General features: G+C 42.9%; 1 long non-coding RNA gene across 1 annotated transcript; it reads right to left on the bottom strand.

Moving 5' to 3' along the window:
- Positions 1-6,692: 6,692 nt before the first annotated feature.
- LOC117806655 lies at positions 6,693-8,199 on the bottom strand. Its single transcript, XR_004629718.1, has 3 exons — positions 8,167-8,199; positions 7,646-7,797; positions 6,693-7,089 (listed from the first exon to the last, which is right to left on the bottom strand). It is a non-coding gene; the product is annotated as an uncharacterized LOC117806655 (long non-coding RNA).
- Positions 8,200-9,601: the final 1,402 nt, after the last annotated feature.

Raw genomic sequence — 9,601 nt, 5'->3', positions numbered from 1 at the left:
CACACAGACACACAGCTCTGACGTGTGTGAACGTGCGTCAACCATCGCAACTTACCTACAACTTACTCGCAGTACTAAGACGTATACCAGCGTGCTCTTAACTTATACAAAACGTACCTGTGACTTATGCGACGTTGCATTGTCAAGGTGTGACAGGGCCATTAGGAGTGAAGTGTGTGAGCTGCTGTGTTATCTGATGGATTAAAAGAGCATGTGTCAGGCTTCAGATTTCCATCTGCAGAGAGCCAAACAGGCGGATGAGTCTTCAGTTATGTTAGCTGATTTAGTGTCATTGTCAATAGAACGCATACAAACATTTCTGCAACACAACAGAAGAAAACAAAGTAAAGATGAGTGAGGCGAGCTGAAAAGAGTATAAAGCTGAGGAAGTCTGTTCAACATGAGCACCACCACCCTGACTCAGTCATAAATGGGCTAACTCAGCTTAGCCCAGACTTTACAGGTGGCTCTCCAAAGAAAAGGTGGCATAAAGTCAGGTTGAATAGTTTATGTTCACACATGCACCCTGGACAGTCCGAGGAAATTCCCAGGTGCACACTGCACGTATGAAAGGAGCATAAATGAGATCTTTCAGGCCTCTAACGTCCGGGGTTGAGAGAGTAATGCTGTTAAAATATGAACTGATTTAAAAAGCCCAGACATGCTCAGAAAATCAGCTTCTGGGAAATGAATAAGAACTCCTCGTCCTCGGTGTAGAACCCCCATCAATGTGCCTTTGAGCAAAGAATTGAACTCTCAGTTGTGTCTGTAGTCATTGTGCTCAGCCCACAGGCTACATCATGTGTGCGGCTGTGTGAATACGAAGCAGGCGCTCGCTGCAAATGAGTGCACTCAGAAAACTCTGAAAGAAAATAAAAGATTGAGTATTTTGGAAAAGTAAATGGTTAGGCAGAAAGTGAGGATAATGCATGAAGGCACATTATGCCAATTCATCATTGTTTACACGACGTGTCCTCCCCCCAAATCAAGATCTGATAAGTCGGTCCTGACCTGCAGGATAATTCATCACAGCCACTCAGCCTGGTTGATGTTTATGGTGATACATGCCTGTGGGTATTTCTTATTCCTCATCATTACACCGGCTCTACCAGCCATCACTTATGAAGTATTGGCCTGTTTGAGCCGAGAGAAGCTGCCTGAAGTTATGAGCTGGTGAAGCTAACTCTGTGAATTCATCTACATCCAGTTTAATACCGCTCCAAATGACAGCATGAGGAAGGATCTGCATGTGCACTGGCTCAGACTGTTTACACTGATTTGATTCCTCTGCAGATACACTGCATATCTACGCAATATGCACACATGTGATTTAACACAAACACCCACACACTTGGAGACACGAGGATACAGAAAGGGACACACTCATGGAGAAAAAAAAAAGGCTCACATTGATGCGCACGCCTACGCACCAAAATGCACCCAAGTACAAGTCAAACTTTTACTTTTTGTAAGTAAAAGAACTTGTTACTTTTTAACTTCCTTATAAAAGTGAAAGGTAGTAAATGTAAGAAAACACTGGAAGCTGTTCTGAAGCAATAATCAATCCTAATTCCATAAAAGTTGGGACAAGAGTTGGGGGTTGCCTTTGTCATATTTTTTTTGTTTCATGATGTTATTTTTATGTATAATTTTTTGCACAATGCAAATGTGTTCAATAAGTGAGAAGTTAGGAAGTCCAGTTTACCAATGGGACTCTTCTACTACAGAGCCATGCTGTTGTAAAACATGCAGAATGGGGTTCGGCTTTGTCTTTCTGAGGATGCAAGCTCTTCCCTGATAAAGGCCTCATCTGGATGGCAGCATGTTGCTCCAAATCCTGTATATAGTTCAGCATTAATGGCGCCTTCTGAGATGTGTAGGCTATCGATGCCGTGGCTGGATGCTGGCTTTGAACTGTGCCTTGATAACAGGGTTGATGATTCCTTTTCTTTACAGAGGAGGGAATGCTGCATCCATGACTTCCAAAAAAAAATACTACAGGACAGTTTTCACCTTCGCCTCACTCCATCCAAGTTGCAAGCATTCGTTGATCTTTGCATGGTGCAGTTTTTTTGTTTTTTTAAGTTATATGTTTGGGCATTTTTGATAGGGCAGCTGTAGAGAGACAGGAATTGTGGGGAGTAGAGAGCGGGGGACGACATGCAGGAAATGGTTGTGGCTTGGAGTCAAACTGGCGACCTCTGCGTCAAGGACTATAGCCTCTGTATGTGGGGCGCTTGGACCACTAGGCCACCAGCGCCCCAAGCATGGTGCAGTTTCAAGCTGCATTTGTGTTCACAGACAATGGTTATTCTGGATGTGATTTTGAGCTCATGCAGTGAGTTCCACTACAGAGTCATGTCTGTTTTTAATGCAGTGCATCCTGAGGAAGATCATGGCCATCAAGTATTAGCTTCAGAGTTGTCCCTTTTAAGATTTTCTGAATCTTTGCATGATATAACTTACTGTAGAGATGAAAAAAGCGACTTCTCTCTTTGCAATTTTATGCTCATTAATATTATTCTGAACTATTTGCTCACGCGGTCTCTCACACAGTGGTGAACCTCTTCCCATCTTTCCATCTGAGAGACTCAGCCTCTCTTGAGTGTCCGTCTTATACCCAGTCATGCTGCTAACTTGATGCAAACTAATCTCATTGCTTGAGAGACGTTCCTCCTGGTGTTGATTTTTGTAGCATTACACAACATTTTCATAATTCTGTTGTCCCTGTCCGAACTTTTAGAAGTATGTTGGTGGCATCAAATTTAAAACGAGCATCTATTTTTCATAAAACAATAAAAAAAAAATTCAGTTTCAATTTATTTAATGTTGTATTTGAACTATTTCCAGTTATTTCCACAATGTGATGTTTTAATTGTGACCTGCCAAGGGACTGCAGATGTAAATTAGCTTTAAAGGTGACATATCATGCAAAATGGACTTTTTAATGGTTCTCTACCTGAAATATGTGTCCCTGTCTACAAACCCCCCGAGAATGAAAATAATCCATTCTGCCCCTGTTCTGATTTCTCCACCTTTCTGTAAATGTGTGCTGAAACCAGCCGTTTCATACTTCAGTGTTTTTGTTACGTAACAACAATATCCGGTCTGTCACGGAGTCAGAGCTCGGAGCTTGTTCAGCCCATAGACTGTATAAAATACAACTCAACCCCTCCTCCGTTTTTCATTCCCTGCACACATGTGTGCTAACAAGGAGCTTAGGAGGGAGGCATGCTAGTTGTAGGCTGTCTTAATAAACACAAAGGTCGGTTTTACTCCCCACGTCTGCAGATTTGAAGATCTAGTGGATGATTTTTATTTATCATGGATAAGTGCTAGCGCTAATTAGCATAGCTACATATCGTAGCTGCAGCTGTGTACCAAGACATACGTCGACATACTAACAAATAAAACAACAAGAAACACTAAATCTGTGACCAATCCTTCAGAAAGGTCCCGCTGCCTTTCTGGTAGAGGTCGGTTTTACTCCCCACGTCTGCAGATTTGAAGATCTTGTGGATGATTTTTATTTATCATGGATAAGTGCTAGCGCTAGTTAGCATAGCCACATAGCTACATGTTCGTAGCTGTGTACCAAGACACACGTCGACATACTGACAAATAAAACAACAAGAAACACTAAATCTGTGACCAATGGTTCAGAAAGGTCCTGCTGCAGGCGCCTCTCCGTCAGGATCAGATTCAGAGGGTTGAAGTAACGTGATCTGTGAGCAGCCGTGTATATTCAGCCAACATGTAAACATTAGATCAACGTGCTGGACAGCCGAGGCACATCCACTTCCTGAGGGGGCGTGGTCAGAGAGAAAACAGACTGTTCTGAGGAGGACTGAAGAAGAGGGCTTTTCAGGCAGACCAAAATCTGATTTCAAAGTGTTTTTTGAGCATAAACTTTAAAGACATGTTTTGGGGACCTCTTAGACCAATATATATTGATGAAAAAAGCGTGATATGTCACCTTTAAATATAGGCTTTAGATCATTTTCAAACCATCAAAATCTGTCTTTGAAAAACACAGCATTGTGCACAGCATCCCAGATTTCTTGGGACTGAGGTTGTAATTGTTTAATCAGTTCGCCCAACAACAGAAAAGTCCAGACAACCTTCTTTATCGTCTGATTTGAAGTTTCCTCTGCATGAGTCACAAGCGATGTTAAAGAAAGTTCTCCAACATCAATAAATACAGCAGAAAATAACCGAGCGAGAACTCAAACCATGATATCAAAGCACAAACCTCAGGTCACAGGCCACACAAACATAACATCAAAAATGCATTGAATCCGTGTAGAGAGGAAGTTACCTAAATGTCTATAGGTTTACTTTAAACAGATTTTGAATGAATCCTCAGTCAGCAGACTGTTAGGCTGTGGGCAGAGCATTCAATAGCAAAGGTTATATGACCTCTAAAGCTCAATCACTGCGGGTGGGAGGGCGTGTGTGTGTGGGACAGACAGCAGATTTAACTTGTTTGACCTGAGGAGGCGGGTTGACGAGGGCAGGAGTCCGAGTGCAGAGCTCAATAAGTAAAGGTGAGAATTTTAAACTGGATCTATATGGAACAGGGAGTCAGTGAGAGGTATCTGAGTGCATGAATAATGTGAGGCTGTCTCTCAGACCTGGTGTGGAATTTTTACTTGCAGCAATCTGGATGAACTGCAGACAATGGAGAGCTGATATTCTCAGTGTAAAATGAGATGAAGGTGTGGTTAAGCTTCCTTACTCCTACAGCTGAAACAGCAGATTTTGTTTCACTAATACTTCCTGTGTAAAAAAATAAAACACTAGCCCTGGAAGAGTAACACTCATATGTTATTCCTGAATTATGCAGGTTGAAGTTTGCAGCAAAGGAAAGAGGCCGTGTACTTTTCATGACCATGGGGGGAATGAGATCTGGAGCAACACTACAACATTGGTTAAATTAACACTGAGCTGCAAAAATGTTCAGTCATCAAGTCCCTAATGGTGTTATCCTCCAAGTGATTAAGTTTTATAGCGCTGGAAATGAAGTACATTATGGAACTGAGCTATCAGTCTGACACAGTGACTCAATATATACATGGATGACGCGCCTCCAGCTCCTCTTGCTGGGGAAAATGAAGCCAAAATACCACAAAAACTGGCAACAACATAATGTGCTGCTGATGTATTTTGAAAGAACCTCCAGGTCCATAGTATCTACAGCACAGCAGATTATTGAGCCAATTTGAAGCAGGCGTTCACAGTTATTGATAGTTCAATGACTCTTGTGTTTGTGATGTTCCTCCTCTAATCCTCTTCCCCTCTTCTTTTTTCATATATGACAAGGGGCACTTTGTTTTTAGGTGCTGTGAAAATGATTAAATTCCATATGAACCACTTCTTAACTTTTTAAATCATAAGTGATGCTAAAGAAGCAGCTTCGCTATCAGCTTGGCCGTTGTTTACCTCCACATTCTGAAACCCATAATCCAGCGACACCTGACCCAGCATCCTGCAAAACAGATCCAACAGAACAGTCATACTCCATAATACTCCCTACAAATGTAGTATGCAGTACATATGGCGGTTTCAAAAACAGCCTTATGGCCAAATTCCACCAGATCCGTGTCCGTCTCTGATCCGTCACAGCAACGAATCTGATAGGTTTCTATTCTAGTCAATGTGTTAACTTCCACTGGATCCACTCTGTTGCATTCCAGCTGGATCTCTGATCTGGCAGGTCAGAGGCCTCTGGATAAGATACGCAAGATTTCTATTGTTGCCTGATGCCGGAGCACGACGCATCAATCTCAACAGATTTAGATGGAGCGGGACAGGAAGTCAGGTTTCACCAAAACAAAATGAAAACATCCTGATTCATTTTCAGAATAAAACACTCTGTGTTATCACCAGATCGTATTTCACTTAACTACAACAACAAACCAAAGTCATGATGAGCGGAGCCAGGCCTTGGGTCAACAGGTCAGAGGTTTTCAGAGGACCAGAAAGACAACATGGATGAGGAGAGGAGGAGGAGGAGAATCCTTGATTCAGTAATTGCCGAGGGGAAACCTCGGTCACATGACTCCAGCTGTCCGGTGGTCTTGCTCTGTGCTCTGTTCTGAAAATGCAAGCAGTGAGTGTTGAAGGTCGAGAGAGCACGGGGCTGGACCGTGGCAGATCGGAGACAGACTGGACACGGATCTGGTGGAAGTCCCGTGTTAGCCTATGCATGACAGAAAGTTAGACTGAGTCAGCATTTCTGAGACGGGGATAGCTTCCAATAGGCCAGAACTCGAAGGGTGACATCACGAAGACTACGTCCATGTTTGATACAATCTGAGTTTGACTCATATCCTATCACTCCAACAAGGTGGGGTCCGGGTTTATGTCCTATACTGCAGCCAGTCAGAATAAAGGAGACCACTTTTGACTTCACTTTTGGGAGACTTGTTGTGCCATCCATCTTGTTATACAATGTAAGAAGTATATAAAAGCTTAAATGTATGCAAGGAAGAGAGCAAAAGGAAGGGAGCAAGGAGGCAAGGACACAAAATAAGTAATGCAGAGAAAAAGAAAGGATAAGGGAGGAAGGAGAAAAGAATAAGTACTAAAACTGAAAGATGGAAAAGAAAGATGATCTCAGTAATATTTCATGAGTTATCTTATGTCTCATATTAAATTCACAGCAGACAGAACAGAACATGAGCCCCGTACAGTATTTAAGTGCTGCACTGTGCTTTATTTTGCAACACACATAAATATACACATTTAAATGTCTATATTTTCCCCCCACAGACACTTCACTTGTGCACACTCTCATTAGCTACTGTACACACACACATCCACAAGCTCTGCCACTTCACAGTCGCAGTTGTCAGACCCGCAGGCTGTGTCGTAGTCATCATTGCGGTCCCTGACAGAGCCACTTCGCTGTGTGATGAATTTAAATCCTGCATCAGCACTGAGTCGTCTCGCGGGCTGCTGCTGCTGCTGCTGCTGCTGGCATGTCGTGTCACTCCTCATCACCTCCCACGGACCGACAGCTCAACACTTCTCCTCTTCCCTCTGCTCATCTCAGATCTCCTGGTTACTTCTGGCCTGACCTTGAGTCTGTTGCGGGAGAGGAAGTGGCTTCATTACTCGGCTGGACTCACTCTGTCCGGAGTGTTAATCCTCCTTACTGCCCGAGAGAAGATCTGACCCCTGAGTCAGCATTTCCTTCATGTGATATATCAACCGTTAAATCAGCTTTGATGGGTAAATAAGACAAGCAACTTTGATATAGGGGAGAGTGGGGTAAGATGAGCCAATTTTTACTTATGTTGCTCTCTAGGCTAGAAATAAATAGACAGAAGTACACTTAAAACATATAATATATTTCAGGATGTTTCCTATCAATTGCAATTGTACAAATGCTTCTAGTACAAAGAACCCTGAAAATATGACTTCCCAAAAAAAAGTGTAACTGTGGCTCAACTTGCCCCAGGTTAGGGGTAAGTTGATCCAAGTCAGTGGGTAAGTTGAGCCATCATGAGGTAAATTGACCTTCTGATTTTTTTAGTTTAAACCTGAGCCATCTCGACCTAAAACAATATAATTCATACTATCAAGATATAAGTTAGCCTTTGCAGACTTTCAGAATCATGTAATTTCATGCACACCCTACCTGCTAGGGTTGACCTGTCAACATTTCTGTCTTTAGCCACTGATCTGATGGATTTTCCACCCTTGACATCAGCTGCTGCTCTCTCCATCTCTTCAAGGGGTGTTGAGCCCCAGTTGGTCTTTCTTTTGTAGCTCCTTGGCATGATAGCTTTTCTAAAATGTTTAAAACCAAATCAGGTGTGTCATTCTACACTGAAATACAGTTTTATGCTACAGAGACTTTACTTAACTTCAGTGCATGGTGGAGAGGTAAATTGAACCAGTGGCTCAATTTACCCCACAGCATATGACTCATTTTGCCCCATAGACGCCATTTTGGAAAAAACAGCCTAGCTAAGCCATTTGGGCTAATCTTTAGCTAAATGCTTCACTTGGTTTTATACGTTAGCAAATCACCAACATGCATAATATGCATTTTTAGACCTATATACATTTGCTTTGAAATAATATTCATTATAGCTGACATGCAGAAAATTTACTTCGACTAGTAAAAACATGTTTTTTGTGAAAAAAAATACCAACCAATTGTCCCATGTGCTTCTCTTGAACAGTGCCAGGCACAAATGATGGGTGCTTCCTGAATTTATGGTCACATGACAACAAATGTACACAGTTGCCTAGAAACAAGGGGTGGGTCAACTTACCCACTGGCTCATCTTACCCCACTCTCCCCTAAAGGTGCTCATTTAAAGTCGTCGTGCAACATCAAAACAACATTGCTAATTCACCTCAATCTATCAAGAAATTGAACTTTACAACTGCTGACAAATGTTGTATTCACACCAATCCTAAAGCTTCCAAACAGAGGGTTCACAAACCAACTGGTGAGGTCATGGCGGTGACATCTTCTTTGTATGGTATGTTAGGTGTAGTTCACTTCATAGTTCCCACATTCAGCAGTTTTCAAGGTCAGCCTTTTTTTTTCACTTGCACAATATTTCTAAAATCCTGTCCTAATAAGTCTCTAAAGACTCTTCAGCTGGTTCAAAACGCTGCAGCTTGAGTACTGACTAGAACTAAGAAAAGAGAGCACATCTCTCCAGTGTTAGCTTCTCCACACTGGCTCCCCATAAAATCCTTCTTCTGACCTACAAAGCTCTTAATGCTCAGGCACCTTCGTGTCTGAAAGAGCTCATAGTGCCCTATTACCCCTCTAGAACTCTACGCTCCCAACATGCAGGGCTGCTCATCGTACCTACAGTGTCTAAAAGTAGTATGGGAGGTAGAGCCTTCAGTTATCAGGCACCTCTTCTTTGGAATCATCTACCAGTCAGGGTCCAGGAGGCAGACACCCTCTCCACTTTTAAGAGTCGGCTTCAAACTTTCCTTTTTGATAAAGCTTATAGTTAGAGCTGGATCAGGCTTGGACCAGGTCTTAGTTATGCTGCCATAGGCTTAGACTGCCTGGTGAACTGACGCGCTGATGCACTGGGATCCTATCTCACCCCCTTTCCCCCCCAAACCCATAATCACTTACTTTAACTCTTCCTGTCACACTGAAAGTTACTAACCACAGACCTTTCTGGAGTCCCTGAGCTCCCTTGTCTCGTAGGTTCCTCCTACTGTGGACTTTCCAGACTCCAGCTGATACAGACGTGCCGGACCCAACTTGGTCGAGGCAGATGGCTGTCTAACATGAGTCTGGTTCTGCTGGAGGTTTCTGCCTGTTAAAAGGAAGTTTTTCCTCACCACTGTAACTAGCTAAATACTAGGAGGTGCAATGCTCATGGTGGATTAAGGTGGGGTCAGACTGAGTCTTAGACTGCCGGGGGAACTGACGCGCTGACACACTGGGATCCTATCTCACCCCTTTTCCCCCCAAACCCCTCATCACTTACTTTAACTCTTCCTGTCACATTGAAAGTTACTAACCATAGACCTTTCTGGAGTCTCTGAGCTCCCTTGTCTGGTAGGTTCCTCCTACTGTGGACTTTCCAGACTCCAGCTGATACGGACG

This window comes from Notolabrus celidotus, chromosome 22 (assembly GCF_009762535.1).
Source record: "Notolabrus celidotus isolate fNotCel1 chromosome 22, fNotCel1.pri, whole genome shotgun sequence".
Classification (NCBI taxonomy): domain Eukaryota; kingdom Metazoa; phylum Chordata; class Actinopteri; order Labriformes; family Labridae; genus Notolabrus; species Notolabrus celidotus.
The sequence above is the reverse complement of the archived record's forward strand: the minus strand, read 5'-3'. Positions and strand labels throughout refer to the sequence as shown.